At 44.8% G+C, this 19,470-nt stretch overlaps 1 protein-coding gene across 10 annotated transcripts in view; it reads right to left on the reverse strand.

Annotated features, from left to right (window-relative positions):
- Positions 1–10,079, reverse strand: part of LOC103231034 (protein FAM163A) — a 71,113-nt gene extending 61,034 nt beyond the window's left edge. For 6 of the 10 annotated variants that reach the window (XM_037985887.2, XM_037985883.2, XM_037985879.2 and 3 more), the window contains exon 1: positions 8,371–10,079. The gene's annotated coding sequence lies outside the window, so the exon portion shown is untranslated. Of the gene's footprint in view, positions 1–8,232 lie in introns of all 10 variants that reach the window. The other 4 variants (XM_073011732.1, XM_073011729.1, XM_073011730.1 and 1 more) reach the window with 3 other exon arrangements.
- Between the last annotated feature and the right edge of the window lie 9,391 nt (positions 10,080–19,470).

Below are 19,470 nucleotides of genomic sequence, written 5' to 3' on the forward strand. Positions count from 1 at the left end.
ACCTCTTGCTTAAACCACCTACGATCTCTTTTCCTACAGCCAGTGGACCTTTTTAGGTCCTCATCTTAATTGGCTCCTCAGCAGCACCTATGCTTTCTCTTCTCTTCTTCAGGAAATGCTCTGCCCTTGGCTTTCATGACATTTCTCCCTCTTGGTTTTTCTTTGATCTCTCTGGTTCATCCTTCTCTGTCTCCTTTTCAGGACCATCTTCTTCTACTTGAGGTTTAATTCCAAGCCTTCTCTTCTAAGCCCACCCTCTCTCCCTAGGCAGTCTCATCCATGCCATGGTTTCAATTACCCCTAGATGTTGATGACTAACAGAGGCATAGCTCCTGCCTGGACCTCTCCTCTAAACTCCTGCCTGTATATCCACCTGTCCCCTTGACCCATCCACTCAGATGGTTCAGTCTCCTAACCGAGACTCACTCACGATGTTTGCCCCCAAACCTGGTTCTTTACCAGTTTCCTGTCTTAGGAAATGGCATCACCATCCACTGGTACAAAGTTGGAAGTCTGGGACTCATCCTCCACACCTTTCTCTCTCCCAACTCTCACATCCAAACCCTCACTTCCTCTCCATTTTACCATCTCAAACTTCTCACATCTATGTCTCTCCATCTCCACTACAAACTTTCCAGTCTAAACAACTGTCACTTTTTGCCTGCACTACATCAGGAGTCTCCTAACAGGTTTCCCTGGATCTTCTCATGACCACCTCAAATAAACTGTTCAATTATACAGCCAAAGTGGCCTTTTTGAAATAGAAAATCTGACTGTCATCCTACTGCTCAGGTACTTCAGTGACTACCCCTTGCTTTAGAATCAACCTCAAAATCCTTAATGTGGCTGATGAGATGAGGTATGTTTAACCCTTTCCTACCTCTTCCACTCATGTTGTATGATTTCCCCTCTCATTCTCTGAACCCTAATTCTACTGGCCTCAAAATGCCATATTCTCTCTAGCCATGTTCTCTGCCCATTCCAGGAATATCCTCTCCCATCTCCCAAACTCACCTCACCTCCTTAGCTCCCACTCATTCTTCAGGTTTTAGCTCAATCATCACTTCCTCAGGATGACTTCCAGCTCCTTCCTGAATGGCCCCAGGCCTTCTAATAAACACTCTTATAATACCATGCACCTCCACTTTATAGTTTTTATCACAGTGTTACTTTATATTTGTTTCGTGACAAATTTGTTTTCCCTGAATGACTTCTAGCTTCATGAGGGTAGGGATTTTGACTGTCTCCTCCTATCCCCCTGCCTCCAACATTGTATCTCCAGTGACATTCAGTAAACACTTGCTGACATCTTAACAATGAAATCCTCCCTTTTCAGCCCCAGCCCTCTCTGGCTTCTGGCCTCACTACTCCACTGATACTGTCCTTGATAAGTCATCAACAACCTTCTGACTGCCCAAACTGTGCTTCTGTGGAGCCCTGGTGTTCTACCAGCTGGACTGAGGGTTTCCTTAAAATAGAATCCTGGTAGTCTTTCCCCAGTTCATAGACAATAAATAAGCTGATAGAATATTCTCAATGTAAAGCTTTTGTTTCATGAAGTTTTCTTAACACTTGGTACCTGCGTTCTTCGATTTAACTCAAAATTTTATTTTCAGTTATTTTAATTAATTTATTTATTTTTGATGGCGTCTCCTTCTGTTGCCCAGGCTGGAGTGCAGTGGCATGATCTCTGCTCACTGCAAACTCCACTTCCCGGGTTCACGCCATTCTCCTGCCTCAGCCTCCCGAGTAGCTGGGATTACAGATGCCCGCCACCACACCCAGCTAATTTTTTTGTATTTTTAGTAGAGACGGGGTTTCACCATGTTGGCCAAACTGGTCTCGAACTCCTGACCTCAGGCAATCCGCCTGCCTCGGCCTCCCAAAGTGCTGGGATTACAGGCATAGGCCACCGTGCCCGGCCTATTTTTAGTTATTTTAATATACCAATAATTCACGGTATTCTCCAAAGACTCCCACGGTTTCTATGGGTTTTATGACATAAACAAGTTTTTGAGACCCACTGGCCAAATCCAGAGAATTTTTTTTTAGTCTTCTGATTCATTTTCTTGGTGGTATGTGCTACTGCTTATTATGCTGTCTATTCATTTTGGCCACCACTATTTATTGAGCACATACTAGGTTTTCCCACAGCCCCTTATCCCTGCTTTTATGATGGTTACCACCTTCTTCTGTGATCTCTTCCATGTATTGTGAGTCCCTGGAGGGTACGAAGACCATGCTTTTCCTTTTCTCTCTCTCCATAATCAGCCCTCCACTTGGTCCAGGCACAAAGATCATATTTGTAGAATGCAGGAGTAGATGAATGAGTGAATAAACAAATAAAATGCTGAGGCAGAACTCAAATCCTCATCACCAGCACTCTTACTCCAGTGCTCTGCTACCTTCCCACTGAAATAGTCATAGTGACACAGTAGCCGGATATTGAAATACAACAGAAATGTTGATTTCACATGTCTCTTGTCAATACCTGTTGATTTTACCACACACATGAAAAATCATAGTTGACTATTTTATGGGGATGTAAACGTTTCATGCTACAAGTAATTAAAAATGACATGTATTATGTCTGTGGCAGAAGTTGGGTAAATGATGAATTACTAAGGCTTTTTAAAACACTCTGTATTCTACTGTAACCCTGTGTCTTTGTTCAACCTGTTGTCTGAGTTCCACCCTGCTCATATATCAAAATCACTACTTTATCTTCAAGGCCCAGTTCAAAAATCACCTTCTCCAAGACGGACTTAATTTATCAGAGTTCCTTGGGCCAGTGCTGCTTCACTTTAGCCCTGTGCACCTGACAGCATGTCACTTGCTCCTCTACTTAGTGTCTGCTTCTTTAGTCTGCAGAGTCCTGCTGGTGATGTGAACGTTGCTCTCCCGCACTGCCCATGGGCAACCTGAGCCTGGGGGCCATGCCTTGCGCATCGTTCTGTGTTCTCAGGGCTTTGACAACAGACATTTTCTGAATCCGATGTGGTTAAACTGGTCCTCAGCTACTCGTATACTATCTAAACATCTTTTTTTTTTTTTTGGCCTAAGGTGAATTTTTTTTTTTTTTTTTTTTTTTAACTAGTAGGGCTCCCTGACTTTACCTCTCCTTGCCGGGTTCTGGCAGCCCCACCTGAGAGCCCAACCCAGCTTCTTGCTCCCACCACTGTGGGCAACCGCAGCACAAGAAAAAGCAGCTGCCTTTAGAGTTCCAGAATGTATTTGGGGAAAATTAGAGCTGTTTCGTTTTGAAGTGGAAACGGAGTCAGAGGTGAGCCCTGGCTAATGAGAGGGAGGAGGTTTGCAATGAGAGAGACTCTCAGTTCTCAGGCTTTTTTTTTTCCAAACAACAGACAGACTCCCAGCACAGACTTGGGGCTTAGTGGCCACCTTGCTGACCTTTCTCCTTGGGTGCAGACACAGGGCCTCACAAGCTCATCTTCACAGCCTTCCACACCACTGGTGTCTGGACCAAAGCAATGACAAGCCCCGCCCCCTCAACTCCTCCTCCTCCCCCTCCCCCTCCTCTTACTCCTCCCCCTCTCCTTTATCCCCCTCCCCTTCTTCCCCGCCTCCTCCTCCTCCCCCTCCTCCTCCCCCTCCTCCCCCTCCCCTTACCCCTCCCCCTCTCCTTTATCCCCTTCCCCTTCCTCCTCCTCCTCCTCCTTTCCCTAGGAACATCACATGCACAGTATACTCAGCCCCAGCCCTAATGCACACACAGAAACAGAAATAAGAGAAATGGAAATCCAAACCCAGAACACTGACTGCTTTGTTTCTGAACTGTGCCTTGTACAAATCTATCCATACTGCAGAAATTTCAACTTATCCATCAAAGCATGCAATGCTCCGCCACACGCTGTTATAACCCGAAACCGGGTCTGTAAGCACCCATGTGATGCAGTTGTGCCTGTGTTGCAGCTTACTGCGTAGAGAATGGAAAAGTCAGTGAAGGGAGAGCAGAAAGACATGCTGCTTGATACCAAAGAGCCTGGGCTCTCACATATACCTGAGATAAAGAGATTCAGTGAAACAGTGTAGGCTTAGCAGAGTGACTGAAACATAGAAAGCTCTCAATGAAGGCTTTCCACCTAATGGCGCTGGAGGACCCATCTTTTGGGGCTGGAAGCAAGTCCTTCTTCCATTGCTTCTGCTATTCAACAGCCTGTCCCATCACCCATCCCCAGTAGAAAGGCAGTATCTAACACCTCCCCCATCCCCTTTGTGTATCCATTGGCTTCCAGGCTGAGGGATCAGCAGAAACGGGTGCTTGGAAGTAGGAGGAACTGAGCCGGGCATCTGTGCTGATACGAATTGCTCAAAGGGGCATGTAGAACACACTGATTGATGCAGTGCCAACTGCGCCAATAAAATCTTCCTTCTTTCTCTGGGGCAATACAGCCCTAGACCCTAGGATAATGTCAAACCTTTTTTTTTTTTTCAAGCATCTCTCTCTTCTCCTTTTTGAGGTCCAAATGCAACACCAGAAATAGCCCTCCTACATATCTTTTGCCCTCTCTGATGTCCAGTCACAATGTTCCTCTTGCTCCTTTACCCAATGCTATACAGTCGCCGACATTTTATCCTGTACAAGAGAACATTAGGGCAATAGAGAGAGGGGTGGTTTCTATTTCTGCAGATTGTTTTCAAGGTTGGATGATGATAACTTGCCTACCCAGCCCAGAGAGCCTGCTGTCCAAAGACAACTCTCCCCAGCTTTCCAGTACAACTCTGCATATTTCAAAGGAATACTGGATGGCCCAGATACTATGGACACTGTGCAGTCTCACAGCCCTTTGGCTTTTAATCCAAAGGGAACCTCTCAAGCAACCTGAAGGGGGTGGGGTATGTCACCCCACACTGTTAAGCTGGAGAAGTGTTTGAGGGAACATATCAGGCACAGGACAGATAAAGAGAATTTTGAAATAGTTAATGTATTCCCATGGTTCAGAATTCAAAAGGTACAAAAGGGTTTACAGGCCACTTTTCCTGGAGGCAACAGGTATGATTATGTTTTGTGTCTATAGTTATACATAGACAAGCAAATACCCTACGACTCTCCTTCTTCCTCTCATATAACATGAGCAGCAGCATATTATGAACACTCTAGGCATGTTTTTTTCCCACTTAGCCATATATCTTGGAAATCATTCCATATCAGTTATATAGTAAACTTACTAATTCTTTTTCTATGAATGAATAGGACACTATTTGACTCTCTGGAAGTACCATAAGACACTTAACAAGTCCCCTCTGATAAGCATGTAAGTTATTCTTTCACAGTTCGAACCTAAGTTGTTCTTTCACGGTTGAACAGTTGAACAGTGCTATAATGTACGTATATCTTTGTGCCCATATGCAAATATAACAGCAAGTATAACAGCAAGTTCAGTTCCTAAAAATGGAATCACTAGGTCAGATGGCATGGGCATTTATAATTTTGACAAGTGTTTCCAAAAATGCCCTCCAAAGTTGTACCAGTTTACTCTCCCAGCAGCAACATAACAGCAGTCCCTGTTTTTCTACAACCTCATCAATGGTTTCTCTCTTTGATGTTTGCTAGTTGAAAGATTTGTACTTAATAAGAAATTAGTCCTTTGTGGAGGAGTTAAACCCTTGAGTGCTAGAGAGAAGGAAGAATATCCTGTTTACCAGACCAGCATTTTCTGAAGTCTAGAGTCTAAAGGGGTTATAAATATCTCTTGGATCTACAAGTAAGAGTCTTTATTCATGACAGTTCTGGATTTCCGGCTATCACATGTGTGTCTGTTCTTAATTGGAAGAAAGTGGCCCCGAGGAAGGAGCAGTGACTTTGGAACCAGAGAGACCTGGGCTTCAAGCTCTGCTCTGCCATTAACTAGCTTTATGATCTTGGCAAATCATTTACCCTACCCCCAAACTCAGCTTCCTCAAATGAAAAATGGGGAAATAATACTAATTTTGCAAAACCTTGTGTCTGGCACATAGCAGGTATTTAATAAATGGCAGCAACTTTCATTAATGTTAATAATCACCAGGCCAGATTCTAAACCCCAGGGCACTTGTCACAACGGACAGATCCTGGAATGGCCCTACCAGAGCCAAATGACTTTTTTGTTAAGTGGCCATCCAGAAGATTCCCCGCTCCTCCTCTCACCCACCTCAGCTTTCTAAAGTTTGCAGACCAGGAAAATCCCAGCGTGGGCCTCTGGGTGAGGATTGGACTGTGCTGGGGCCAGGCTCCCCTGTTACCAGCTGATGTCTGCACTCAGACTGAGGTACTCCCTGAACTAAGCCCGGGTCATTTCCAGTTACAGACGGCAAGCTAGAGAAAAAAAACAGAGATTCTTGGGCCAAACAGAGGGACTTGCTCTCATCTGCACAACCCCATCTCGCCTTGCCTTTACAGAACAGTATGCCTGATGAGGTTACTGAATGCAAATCACTAGCCCTGGCAGGAACGCTAGCGATACCAACTCAGGTTTCTATCCAGGCCTGTGGCCCTCCCACTCCCACCTCAAAAGAACTTCACAGGCTTTTCCCAATCAGGCACGGCCCTATCACATGCATCCCCGGGATGGTGGAAATGACAGCCGTGCTCCTCCGGAGAGCAGGGGACTGTGAGGAGGGGCCGCTGCCGATCTGCCTGCTGCCGCAGCAGAACCCTCCGAGAGCCCGCATTACTTCCCCTCTGGACGCCAAAATGACCCTGGCTGTACCTGCTGGTTTAGATGCTCTTAGGCATGGGAGCTGGAACCTCCCTAGAAAAGGCGGAGAAAATCGGTTTTCAGAGCATGTACCTTTACTGTTCCATCCCCTGGGTCCACCTCTTTCCGGGTCTGAACGTCCATTACATGCAAGTGTTTCATTAGGACAGAAGGAAAGCTGCCTTTCCCCTCAGGACACAGACTCCAGCGAATCTTAGGCAAAGCGAATATGCGGGACTGAAGTCCGCAGTCATTGTTTGTCTCCCACAAGACATAAAACATGTGTCTGGCTCAGCTGCTGGAGGACCAAGCAGGGCACAGATGCAACTGCGCAGACGTCGGCCCTGCTAGCCACGCTGCGGGCCCCTCGGAATCTCAGGATGGGGCCCCCTGGGGGAGGGTCCAGGTTGGCGAAAGGACAGGAGGAAGTGCCTGCGGGCCTCCGCCTGCAGGTTGGATGACTGCATCCCCCTCACGTCAAACTTGCCAGGACGAGCAAACTTCCAGGGCCCCACAGTTCCACTCAGAGGAAAGGAACCCCCAGTGTGACAGGAAAACACGGCTGGTGTGTGTCGGCCAAAGGGCGCTGACCGAGGGAACAGATCTGTACCCCTGCCGTCCCTCGCGGCCTTTTGGAGCCGCAGAGAACTAGGATACCACCCACTCAGGGCCGCGGCGCGCCGGCTCTCGGCCTCCACCCGCCCCACCCCGGCCAGGCAGGGCGGCAGGGCCCCAGCAGCCCAATGCGGGCCTCGTCCCCACACTGCCTTCTGCTTGCCCACTCTGCTCTCTGCTTGGCCAGGCCCTCCTCTGGGCCGCGGAGCACAGGCTTCGGTGTGGCCGGCGCAGGGCTCTCCGGGATCGGGGTGCGGTCGCCCGCTCTGGGGCCTCGGGGGCAAGCGCACCGCGGCCCCACGGGCAAGTTGGGCTTCCCCGTCTCACCCACGCCGTCCTGGCCCCAGACTCGCTGGCCAAGACTCCGGCTCCCACAGGCCCTGCCGCCTGCATGCCCAAGCCGCGCCGCGAAGGCACTTCACCGTCTTTATTTTGTAAAACTTCGGAAAAATCACCGGCAAACCGAGAAGTGGTCGCAAGGCTGCCCAGAGTTGCCGGCACGAATCCGGACGCACAGACCGACGGCGGCGCATTGGCCCGGCAGACCCCGCCGGCCGGTCCCCCACCCTCCCCGGGTCCTCTGCCCCGGCCTCATGCTCCCCGGGTGGCGGCGGGCGCGAGGCGCAGCAGCAGTGGCGGGGTCCGCGTTGAGGTCCGGCCCGGCTGAAGGCGCAGAGAAGCCAGTCGACGCAGAAACGCTGAGTAGAGCGCCTTCGGCACTGCCCGGGGGCAGGGACCCGGCGAGTCTGGCCCCGAGGCGCGGGCACCGCCACCCGGGGTCTGGCCACGAGGCCGGAGATGCCCCCGAGCCGCCGCGCCCCTCGGAGAGGCAGAGCCAGGTGCAGACCCAGACCCAGTCGGGAACTGCTATGCTGAAGGCGGCGGGGTGGGCAGAGGGAGGCAGCCGGGGCGCGCTTACCCGGGTGTTGCGGCGCCCTCGAAAGTACGCGGTGGTCGACACGTCCCGGCGCTGAGCCCAAGCCCCGCGGCTCCTCCACCCTCCCGCGCCCCGCCCCTCCGCTAGCTCCCCTGCGCGATGGAGGCCCCGATCCGTTACCGCGGCTGAGCAGCTCCGCTCCGGCTGCGACTCCCGCGTTGGCTCCCACGGGGTCGGCGCGCGTCCTTCCGGGCGCCTGCGGCTGGGGCGGCACACGTGAGGCTCCGCGGCCTCCCCAGCGCTCCGAGGACTGCCCTGCTCCGGGCGTGGAGCCTCATCGCCCCTCCAGGTGGCCAGGGCTGGGGGCAGGTACCGCGCGACCTGATTGGCGCTGGCCGGAGTCCGGGAAGAATCCCCGCCAGAGAGGCTGATGCACGCGGGCCAAGTGAAGCCACGCAGTGAAACAGCGCAACGGGCGCCTTCCAAACACCCCTCCTCAGCTCCGCCGCCCTTTTGCCTAAGAAATGTAAACTCGGGAGGCGGGCGTCCTGGGAACGCCTCAGTACAGGGGACTTTGCGCGCTACAGATCGGGTCGAGCACGGAAAATTCGGAGAACGGGAGAATCTTAGGGACCAGGGTGTGTCGCTATCCACTGGAAAGAGACTGCCTCGAGCCTCCCATAGGGCTCCTCTGTGTTCCTGTTTCCGGCCCGCACTGTGCCCTGGAAATCCAGGGACACCTGGATGTCCCCGCCGCTGAGGGGTACCCGGGCCTCGTGGCAGGGCGGGATCAGATCAGTCAGGGTGTGATTAGAGCTGTGACGGTGAGGTCCGCCAGGAAGAGGCAGGAAGGGAGAGAAGCAATTCGACCCGAGGAGAAACCTGAATGGTGCGCTAGATTTCTTGTCTGAAATCACTTTTTAATGTCTTAAAACTCTACGAGTTGCTTGTGTGCTGTACCCCAGTCAATAAGTTCTGACATCAGTAATTCAGTGGGTCTGCTGAGACAACATGACGGCCTGAGAGGGGATAAACTGTTCGCTTCTCCGCACTTCCGAAGCATCTCTGTATGGAACGTTTACCTGTTCCGGTCTGATCATCTTTCTCTTGATCCTGCTTTCTGATCTTGATTGGACTGAAGACAGCCTGCTTTCCGATCTTGATTTGGACTGAAGAGAGGGGTGGGGTCAACCCAGTTAATGTTCGAGGAGGGAGGGTTCCCACTACATCAACAGTTTTCCTCTCTTCTTAGGCAGGGGAATTCAAGGCAAAGCTGATCAGGGAATCAATTTGAAAAACAAAAAGAGAAAACTCCAAAACATTTAAAAACTGGGGACTGTCAGCCTAGGTCCAACTTCTAAAGGAGAGTAAGAAATTTAGCCCCTGGAGCAACCTTATTTTTCCTAATGCACTATTAAAAAACAAAAATCCCAAGGCAAGCCACCACCTCATCATTCCAGCAAGTCTACTGTTGTTGCAGCACACTCCACTTTGTACTCTTAACTCTTCTCACAGGTTTTACATTTTGAGCTCAGATTTTCATGTGCCATCTTTTCTCACACAGTTAAGGCTCATGCCACATTCATGTGTCATCTCAAAGGCAAAACAATGAAATATGAAGAGGGCGTGTGATTTTGCTATAAACTGTAACACAGAAAAGTGAAGACAACATATCTTCATAGCCTAATGAATCATAAACCAAACACCACCCAGGTCATTGCTATCACCCAGGAGGTTCTCCTGCCCCACCAATTCCCTTCCACAAATCCTTCCCTTCCCTCTAAAGCAACTATCCTGATTTTATGGTAATTATTTGCTTATATATCTTATAGTTTCTACCAATTTGTAATGTATCCCTAACCACTACAGTTTAGTTTTGCTTGGTTTTGAACTTTCTATAAATTGAATAATATTGCATGCATATTTTTGTGTGTTTCTGCCTCTTCTTCTATTTGGTTGTAAGAGTCATCTACTTTTGTGGCATGTAGTTGTAGTTCATTCATTTTCATTGCTACTTAATATTCCCTTGTATGGACATATCACAATTTCTTTGTCTCTGGCACTTTAGACATTTGGATTTTTCCAGTTGGGGCTATTACAAATTTTATTGCTAATAATATTTTTGTATATATCTCCTGGTATGCAAGTGTAATCTTTAGGATGTATACCTTGGAGTGGAATTACTGGACTATAGGGTATGCATGTATTTAGTTTTATTAGATCATGCCGAATTGTTTTCCAAAGTGGCCACAAAATTTACACTCCCATCAGAGATGTATGGTAGTTCCCACTGCTCTGCATCCTTGCCAAAATGTAATATTATTAGACTTCTTATTTTTTGTCAGTCTGGCAGAGATGTAGTGGTGTCTCATTGTGATCTTCGTTTCATGTCCCTAATTACCAGTGAAATTGGGCACTTCTACATGTGTTTATAGGCTATATGAATTTTCTGTTTTCTGAGTGCCTGTTCAAATGTTTGCCCACTTTTTTGAGATGGCTTTTTCTTATTGATTCATAAAAAGCTGTTTATAAATTCTAGCTGCTGCATGCCTTGGTCAGTTAGAGACTGCAAGTATCTTCTACTGATTTAATGGTGTCTTTTGATCAAGAGTCACTTTTTAAATAAGAATTTTCATTTTCAGATAATTGTAGATTTGCAGGAAATTTTAAGAAATAATACAGAGATTCCAAGTACCTTTTACCCAGTTTCCCTCATTGGTAATGTCATGCAAAAACTATAGTGAAATATCATAATTAGGATATTGACATTGACACAGTCAAGATACAGGACGTTTCCACCACCACAAGATCCCTCATATTGTCCTTTTGTAGCCACACCTGCTTCCTCTGTGCACCCCTCCCCATCTCTAACCTCTTGAAACCACTTATCTGTTTCCCATTTCCAAAATTTTGTGATTTCAAGAATGTTATATAAATGAAATCATTTGTAACCTTTTGAATCAATATGTAACCTTTTGAATTTTTTCCCACTCAGCAACCCAAGTTGAAGGTTGTTGTAGCAATATTTTATTCCTTTTTCTTAGTAGTAGTTCATTGTATGAATGTATCAATAGCTTGTTTAACCATTCGCCTAATGAAGGACATTTAGGGGGTTTTCTCCCAGTTTTGGGGGTATCACAAATTAAGTTGGCTCAGGTGGGAGGATCGCTTGAGCCCAGTAGTTCCAGACTGGCTAGGCAACATAGTGAGACCCTGTCTCTACATAAAAAATTTAAAAATTAGCTGGATGTGGCTGCACACACCTGTAGTCCCAGGTACACAGGAGGCTAAAGGGGGAGGATCCCTTGAGCCCAGGAGTTGGAGGCTGCAGTAAGCTATGATTGAACTACTGCACTTCAGCTTGGAAGAACAGAGCAAGACCTTGTCTCAACAACCACCACCACCACCAAATAAAGCTGGCATAACATTTGTATACAGGTTTTCAAGTGAGCATACATTTTCATATCTCTGAGAGATATGAACTAGTTCTCTCTGGGAGAACTATTGCTAGTTTGTAGGGTGAATGCCCAGGACAACTATCGCTAGATCATATAGTAATCACATGCTTAGTTGTTAAAGAGACTGCCATCCTGTTTTCCAGAGTAGTTGTACCATTTTACATCCCAACGAGGAAAGTATGGATGATCCAGCTTCTCCACATCCTTGGCAGGATTTGGTGTTGTCAATATTTAAAATTTTTTTTTTTTTTTTTTGGAGACGGAGTCTCGCTGTGTCACCCAGGCTGGAGTGCAGAGGCGCGATCTCGGCTCACTGTAAGCTCCGCCTCCCGGGTTTACGCCATTCTCCTGCCTCAGCCTCCAAGTAGCTGGGACTACAGGTGCCCGCCACCTTGCCCGGCTAGTTTTTTGTATTTTTTAGTAGAGACGGGGTTTCACCATGTTAGCCAGGATGGTCTCGATCTCCTGACCTCGTGATCCACCCGCTTCGGCCTCCCAAAGTGCTGGGATTACAGGCTTGAGCCACCGCGCCCGGCCAATATTTTAAAATTTTAACACATTCTTATACGTGTATAGTGGTGTGTCATTGTGGTTTCAAATTCCATTCCTCTAATGGCTACTGATGTCAGATGTCTTTTCAGGTGCTTGTGCTTACTTGCCATCTTTATTTCCATCTATATGCTATCTTTGCTGAAATCTCTGTTTATGTCTTTTGGCCATTTGCTAATTGGATTGTTTTGTTTTATTGGTTGTTGAGTTTTCAGAGTTCTCTATAGTCTAGATAAGGGGTGTCCAGTCTTTTGGCTTCTCTGGGCCACATTGGAAGAAGAATTGTCTTGGGCCACATATAAAATATAAAATAAAAAAACACTAACAATAGCTGATGAGCTTAAAAAATCACAAAACAATTCTCATGATGTTTTAAGAAAGTTTACAAATTTGTGTTGGGCCGCGTTCAAAACCATCCTGGGAGGCTTATGGCCAGTGCACCATGAGTTGGACAAGCTTGGTCTAGATCCTGGTCCTTTTTCAGATCTGTGGCTTGCAAATATTTTCCCCCAGTCTTTTCATCCTCTTTACATGCACTTTGTAGAGAAATTTTTAAATTTTGATAAGGTCTAATTTTACTGTTTTTTCTATTATGGAGCATGCTGTTGGTGTCAAGACTAAGAACTTTCTGGCTAGCCCTAAATTCCAAAGGTTTTCTCCTATTTTTTTTTCTGTTTCACATTCTGTTGGTAATCCATCATAAGTTAATTTTTGTATAAGATGTGAGGTCTAGGTTGAGCTGCTGCTGCTGCTGCTGCTGCTGCTGCTTCTTCTTCTTCTTCTTCTTCTTCTTCTTCTTCTTCTTCTTCTTCTTCTTCTTCTGCTGCTGCTGCTGCTGCTGCTGCTGCTGCTGCTGCTGCTTCTGCTGCTTCTGCTTCTTCTGCTTCTTCTGCTTCTTCTCCTTCTTCTCCTTTTTCTTTATTTCTTGCCTAAGAAGGTCCAATTGCTCTGGCACCGTTTGTTAATAAGGCTATTTGTCTGCCATTTAATTGCTCTTGCACCTTTGTCAAGAATCAGCTGGGCATATTTGTGTGGGTCTATTTTTGGATTCTCTATTCCATTCCATTGATCTATGTGTCTGTCTTTCCACCAATACCACACAGTCTTGATTACTGAAGCTATATAATGAATCTTGAAATCAGATAGACTGATTCCGCCCACTTTATTCTTCCTATTCAATATTGTTTTAGCTCTTCTAGTTCCTTTGCCTTTCTGTTTAAATATTAGCATCATCTCCTCTATATCTATTAATACAAAAATTCTCACTGATATTTTGATATAAATTAGGAAGAAAGCATTCAGTCTTTCATGGTTAATTACAGATTAGCTATAGGTGTCTAGTTTGCCTTCTATTTCTGTTTTTTTCTGAGAATTTTGTCATAAATGGGTGTTGAATTTTGTCAAATGTTTTACATTAGTTTATATAATCGTATAATTTTTTTTTCTTTTTTTAGCCTTTTAATATGGTGAATTGCATTGATTTTTGAAAGTTGAACCAGCCTTGCATTCCTGGAAGAAAGCCTACTTGGTCAAAGTGTATAAATCTTTTCACATAGTGCTAAATTCTTGGTTTTTAGATTTTTTAAACACAGCTTTATCGAGGTATAATTGATATATAAAAACTACATATTTTTATGATTTTTTGCTTTTATTATATTTTAAATTGACATGTAATAATTGTATGTATTCATGGAGTACAATGTGATATTTTGATACAAGTATATAATGCGCAATGATCAAATCAGGGTAATTAGCAAATACATCACCTCACACATTTATCATTTCTTTGTGTTGGGAACATTCAAAATCTACTCCTCTAGCTATTTGAAAATATACAATTAATTCTCACCCTAAATAGCACTCATCCAGTGCTGCAAAGCACTGGAATTTATGCCGTCTATTTAGCTGTACTTTTGTATCTCTTAATCAGCTTTTGGTCACCCCTCTCCCTATTCCCCTTCCCTTCCTCTTCACTTCTATGATACCAACTTTTATAGATTCCACATGGACTGAGAACTTGCAGATTTATCACTGTGTGCCTGGCTTATTTAACTTAACCTAATGTCCTCCAAGCTCATCCATGTAAACTGCACCTATTTAAAGTATTCAATCTAATGAGTTTGGACATAACCCTCACTACAAATCAATGTATCTCTTTGCTTTTTGGTCTTTTTTGATGAGGTGTTTGTTGTTGTAAGAACACTTAACATGAGATCTACCCTCTGAACAAACTTCTAAGTGCACAGTCCAACATTGTTAACTATAGGCATTATGTTGTATGGCAGATCTCTGCAATTTATTCATCTTATATAACTGAAACTGTACAGCCGTTGAACAACAACTCTTCATTTCCTCCTTTCTCCCAGCTACTTGGAAACCACTATTTATTCTCTGCTTCTGTGAATGTCTATTTTAGATACCTTATATGAGTAGAATTATGCAATATTTTTCCTCTTCTAACAGGCTTATTTTCACTTAGCATCATCTCCTTCAGGTTCATCCATGTTGTCACAAATAGCAGAATTTCCTTCTTTTATAAGGGTGAATAATATTTCATTGTATTTATATACCATACATTTTTCTCCATACATGTCAGTGGACATTTGGGTTGTTTCCATATCTTGGCTATTGTGAATAATGCTGCAATGAACATGTGGGTGCAGATATCTCTTTGAGATACTGATTTTTTAGATATATATCAGAAGTGGGATTACTGGATCATATGGTTTTCAATTTTAAATTTTTTCCTCAAAAAATAGTATGAGGAAATTTCATACCATTACCACAGCAGCTATACTATTTTACATTCCACAAGGGTTCCAATTTCTCCACAGCATTGCTGATACTTGTTACCTTTTGACTTTTTTTTTTTTTTTTTTTTGAGACTGAGTCTTGCTCTGTCACCCAGGCTAGAGTGCAGTGGCGCAATCTCAGCTCACTGCAACCTCTGCCTCCTGGGTTTGGGTTCAAGCAATTCTCCTGCATCAGACTCCTGAGTAGCTGGGATTACAGGCACCTGCCACTGCGCCCAGCTAAATTTTTTTTGTATTTTTAGTAGAGGTGGGGTTTCACCATCTCAGCCAGGCTGGTCTCGAACTCCTGACCTCGTGATCTACCCGCCTTGGCCTCCCAAAGCGCTGGGATTACAGGTGTGAGCCACCACGCCTAGCCCACCTTTTGACTTTTTGAGTACAGCCATCCTAACAGGTTTGAGGTGATATCTCAATGTAGTTCTGATTTGCATTTCTCTGATGATTAGTGTGTTGAACACTTTTTTATATACCATTTGGCCATTTGTATGCCTTCTTTGGAGAAATGTTCATTCAGGTTCTTTGTCCATTTTTTTTTTTGTCACTGAGTTGTATTAATTTCTTATATAGTTTAGATATTAACCCTTATCAAATACATGGTTTGTAAATATTTTCTCTTTCCAAAGTTACCTTTTCATGCCACTGATTGTTTCCTTTGCTGTGTAGAAGCTTTTTAGTTTAATGTGGTCCTACTTGTCTGTTTTTGCTTTTGTGACCTTTGCTTTTAGTGTCACATCCAAGAAATCATTGCCAAGACCAGTATCAAGAAGATTTTTCCCTGTGTTTTCTTCTAGGAGTTTTATAGTTTCAGGTCTTATACTTCAGCCTTTAATTCATTTTGAGTTAACATTTTGTGTATGGTGTAAGATAAGGGTTCAATTTCATTCTTTTCCATGTGGCTATCCAGTTTTCCCAGTACCATTATTGAAGAGACTCTCCTTTTCCCATTGTGTAGACTTGGTACTTTCGCTATTGTGAATAATGCTGCAATGAACATGGGAGTGCAGGTGTCCTGCTTTTGAAAGCGAGTCACCAAATCCAGCCCACACCCAAGTGCGAGTGCTGTTCTGTTTCCCATCCACCCTGTCTCAGAATGTAGCTCCTTTATGGTTTCAACTCAAAGCAGGAGGTAGTTTAGCAACATTCATACCTTTGGTGAGCCATGAACTCCAACTTTTGACCTCTAACCATGATTACCAAATAACCCCAGTGACACTGAATACAAGGCTCATTTCTTCTGATTTCTGTCCTTTCTTGGGGCTTAAAGCTGGTCACTTCTTATTAACGTATTCGCTCTTTGATGTTTTTAGGAAGATTTTAAACATATTTTATCCAACCTTTTTAGTTATCTTTAGCTTGCCCTTCAGGAGTATGGGTTTGAATTATTTAACCTGCTTTTTCAGAAATAAAATCAGTTGCTTGTCTGTTGTTATTGTTGTTGTTTAATCTGGGGGGACTTATTTTGAGTGAAAACTGCCTTTTTGCTAAAGATTTACAGAGCTACATCAAGGAAAAACGTAATTCCCCACCCCTTGCTTTGTCAGGTGCATTCTAGCAAAGTAAGTTGTAATGTAAACTTTTTTTTGTTTTAACTTTTAATATAAACTCAAAGGACCATTCAGACAGAGACCACATCACATAACAGGAATGGGCTAAAACTCAAATGTCAACCTAGTCTCACTGGCCAATTGAAACAGCTCTTGCTCTCTTACCTAACGAGCCCAGTCCTTTCTTCCAATGTATTTTTATGTTGGCAGTATAATTGGTTGGTGTGGGATTCTTTTTACCTGAAGACAGGTTCATCTGGTGGAAGCTTCCTGAAATACTGCAATGGACTGAATGTTTATGTTTATGTACCCCCTACCTAAATTCTGTGTTGAAATTCTAACCCCCAAGGTGATAGTATTTGGAGGTGGGGCTTTTGGCAGGTGATTAGGTGAATGGGATTAGCGCCCTTAAAATAGAGACTCCTGAGGAGCTCATTAGTCCCATCCAGCATGTGAGGACACAGCAAGAAGGAATCGTCCATGAATCAGGAAGTGGGCCTCCACCAGAAACGGAACCTGCTGCTACCTTGATTTAGGACTTCCCAGCTTACAGAACGGTGAGAAATAAATTTCTATTGTTCATAAACCACCCAGTCTATGGTATTATTATGGCAGACTGAACAGACTGAGACAGATATGAAAAAGGAGTATTAGTTTAATTTCTTCCATTTGGCCAAGTCTGCCATCCGGCATTCAAGTTTTTCTTTTAAAGATGTCAAGTTTTGTTTAGTCAATGATTAAGATGACAGCTTTCTCTAGTCAGGAGCGAGATTATTAAGCCTGGCTCAGTGGTGTTCTCCTATACAGGTCTACAATCTCGTATTTACAACTTGAATTTCAAAAATCTCTGATAGTCAAAGTTTAAAAAAGATCTGTTGAGTGCAACATTTGAGCTGAGTTGATCTGATTTGGTGGCCAATCTGAAACTACAGCGAGGCTATTTAAGCCTTCATTCATCTCACTTGGTGTCAATATTTATTCATTTTGCTGCAAAAACATTGATGTGTTTGCTGCTCCAGACACTATTGGGGTGTGTTGTGCTAATAAACAGGAATGCACCAATTTACCTTTCTAAAATTAGGAGTAAATTGATTTTCAAAAAATTGTTCTCCATGAGGCAAGAGGAAGATTTTGTTATTCCTGGGATAGGAGGAACAAGGAGGAAGAGAAGACGACAGTGGATACAGGGATATGGGGAGAAGACTTTGAGCATTATCATGTCACCCCTTCCCGTGACCTTCCCCCAAGCCTTCAGCAGAGTTTCTCTACTAAGAGCATGCACTGTGGTGAGTGAATTTGTGGCGGTGTGGGACCAGGTGAAGAGAGTTGTCTTTGTGCTTGTTTTGAAGTGGGTCAGAAGAGAGGTAGCACGTGTGGATACAGGAGCACAGAGACAGAAATTTGAGGGCTGGGTTCTGAGAACTCCCATAAATTATGGGGGATAAGGGGAGCATCACTGTCTCACAAGGCCTTGGAATTAGGATTCTGGTAAGGTCTCATCAATTATGTAATGAACAGAGCATGCTACCTCTGTGAAGTTCTCAATTTTATCTTGTATTTAAGTTTATTTAGCTTTACATGTTTTTCACAATTTCCTCTCTTTCCTGGTCTCCCTAATACAAGTGAAGCATCTATCCTCTCTTGAGACAAGATTTTGTGTTTTATAGTCATTTCTTGGGAACCAGGAATTATTTAATTTGCATTTCAAATAATCATACTGCAAAAACAGATAATATGGTCAATAGGCAAATGATTAACAGCTTGAACCTTATAATCAGACAAACTGGGTTTGGATCCTTTCTCAGGAAAGCTATTTAATCTTTCTAAGCCTTAGTCCCTCAGTTGCAAAATGGGAAATAAATACTCCCTACCTATTAAGGCTGTACATGTGGAGGATGCTAGGCCCCATGCCATAAGCATAGTGAGAATGCAATACATGATAGCTTTAAAAAATATTGAGAGTTGTCCTGGTCCCTGCCTCCTTGGTATGTGCTTCATATTCACATTACCAGCCAAGAATCCCTTTTTACTTCCACTCTGTAGGTGGCCTTTCTGAGCAGGTCTCTGTCCACATCCTCTCTCATGGCTCTTGTCACCTGCCCTCATCTCCAGAACTGCTGATGCATGAGATTAACAATCATGTAAACAATCTCTCTCTCTTTTTTTTTTTTTTTTTTTTTTTAGACAGAGTCGCACTCTCTTGCCCAGGCTGGAGTGCAGTGGTGCGATCTCAGCTCACTGCAACCTCCACCTCCTGGGTTCCAGCGATTCTCCTGCCTCAAGCCTCCTGTGTAGCTGGTATTACAGGCACGTACCACCATGCCTGGCTAATTTTTGTATTTTTAGTAGGACAGGGTTTCACCATGCTGCCCAAGTTGGTCCCGACTCTTGAGCTCAAGTGATTCACCCACCTCAGCCTCCCAAAGCGCTGGGATTGCAGGCGTGAGCCACCGCACCCCACCTAAACAATCATTTATAACCAGCACAGCTGTTCTCAAGATCCAATGTGTTCAGTCCCTTATCTTGGGAGGGTATGAATATTACTCATTCAAAAGCAATGTGCTGGCCGGGCCTTGTGGCTCACGCCTGTAATCCCAGCACTTTGGGAGGCCAAGGTGGGAGGATCACAAGGTCAGGAGTTCAAGACTAACCTGCCCAACATGGTAAAACCCCATCTTTACTAAAAATACAAAATTAGCCAGACGTGGTGGCAGGCGCCTGTAGTCCCAGCTACTCGGGAGGCTGAGACAGGAGAATCACTTGAACCCAGGAGGCAGAGGTTGTAGTGAGCCGAGATTTGTGCCACTGCACTCCAGCCTGGGTGACAGAGCGAGACTCCATCTCCAAAATAAAACAAAACAAAAAACAAACAAACAAAAAAACCCAGTGTGCTGAAAAGTATTATAACCATGATGA

The sequence above is a fragment of the Chlorocebus sabaeus genome, chromosome 25 (genome assembly GCF_047675955.1).
Source record: "Chlorocebus sabaeus isolate Y175 chromosome 25, mChlSab1.0.hap1, whole genome shotgun sequence".
In the NCBI taxonomy this organism is placed as follows: domain Eukaryota; kingdom Metazoa; phylum Chordata; class Mammalia; order Primates; family Cercopithecidae; genus Chlorocebus; species Chlorocebus sabaeus.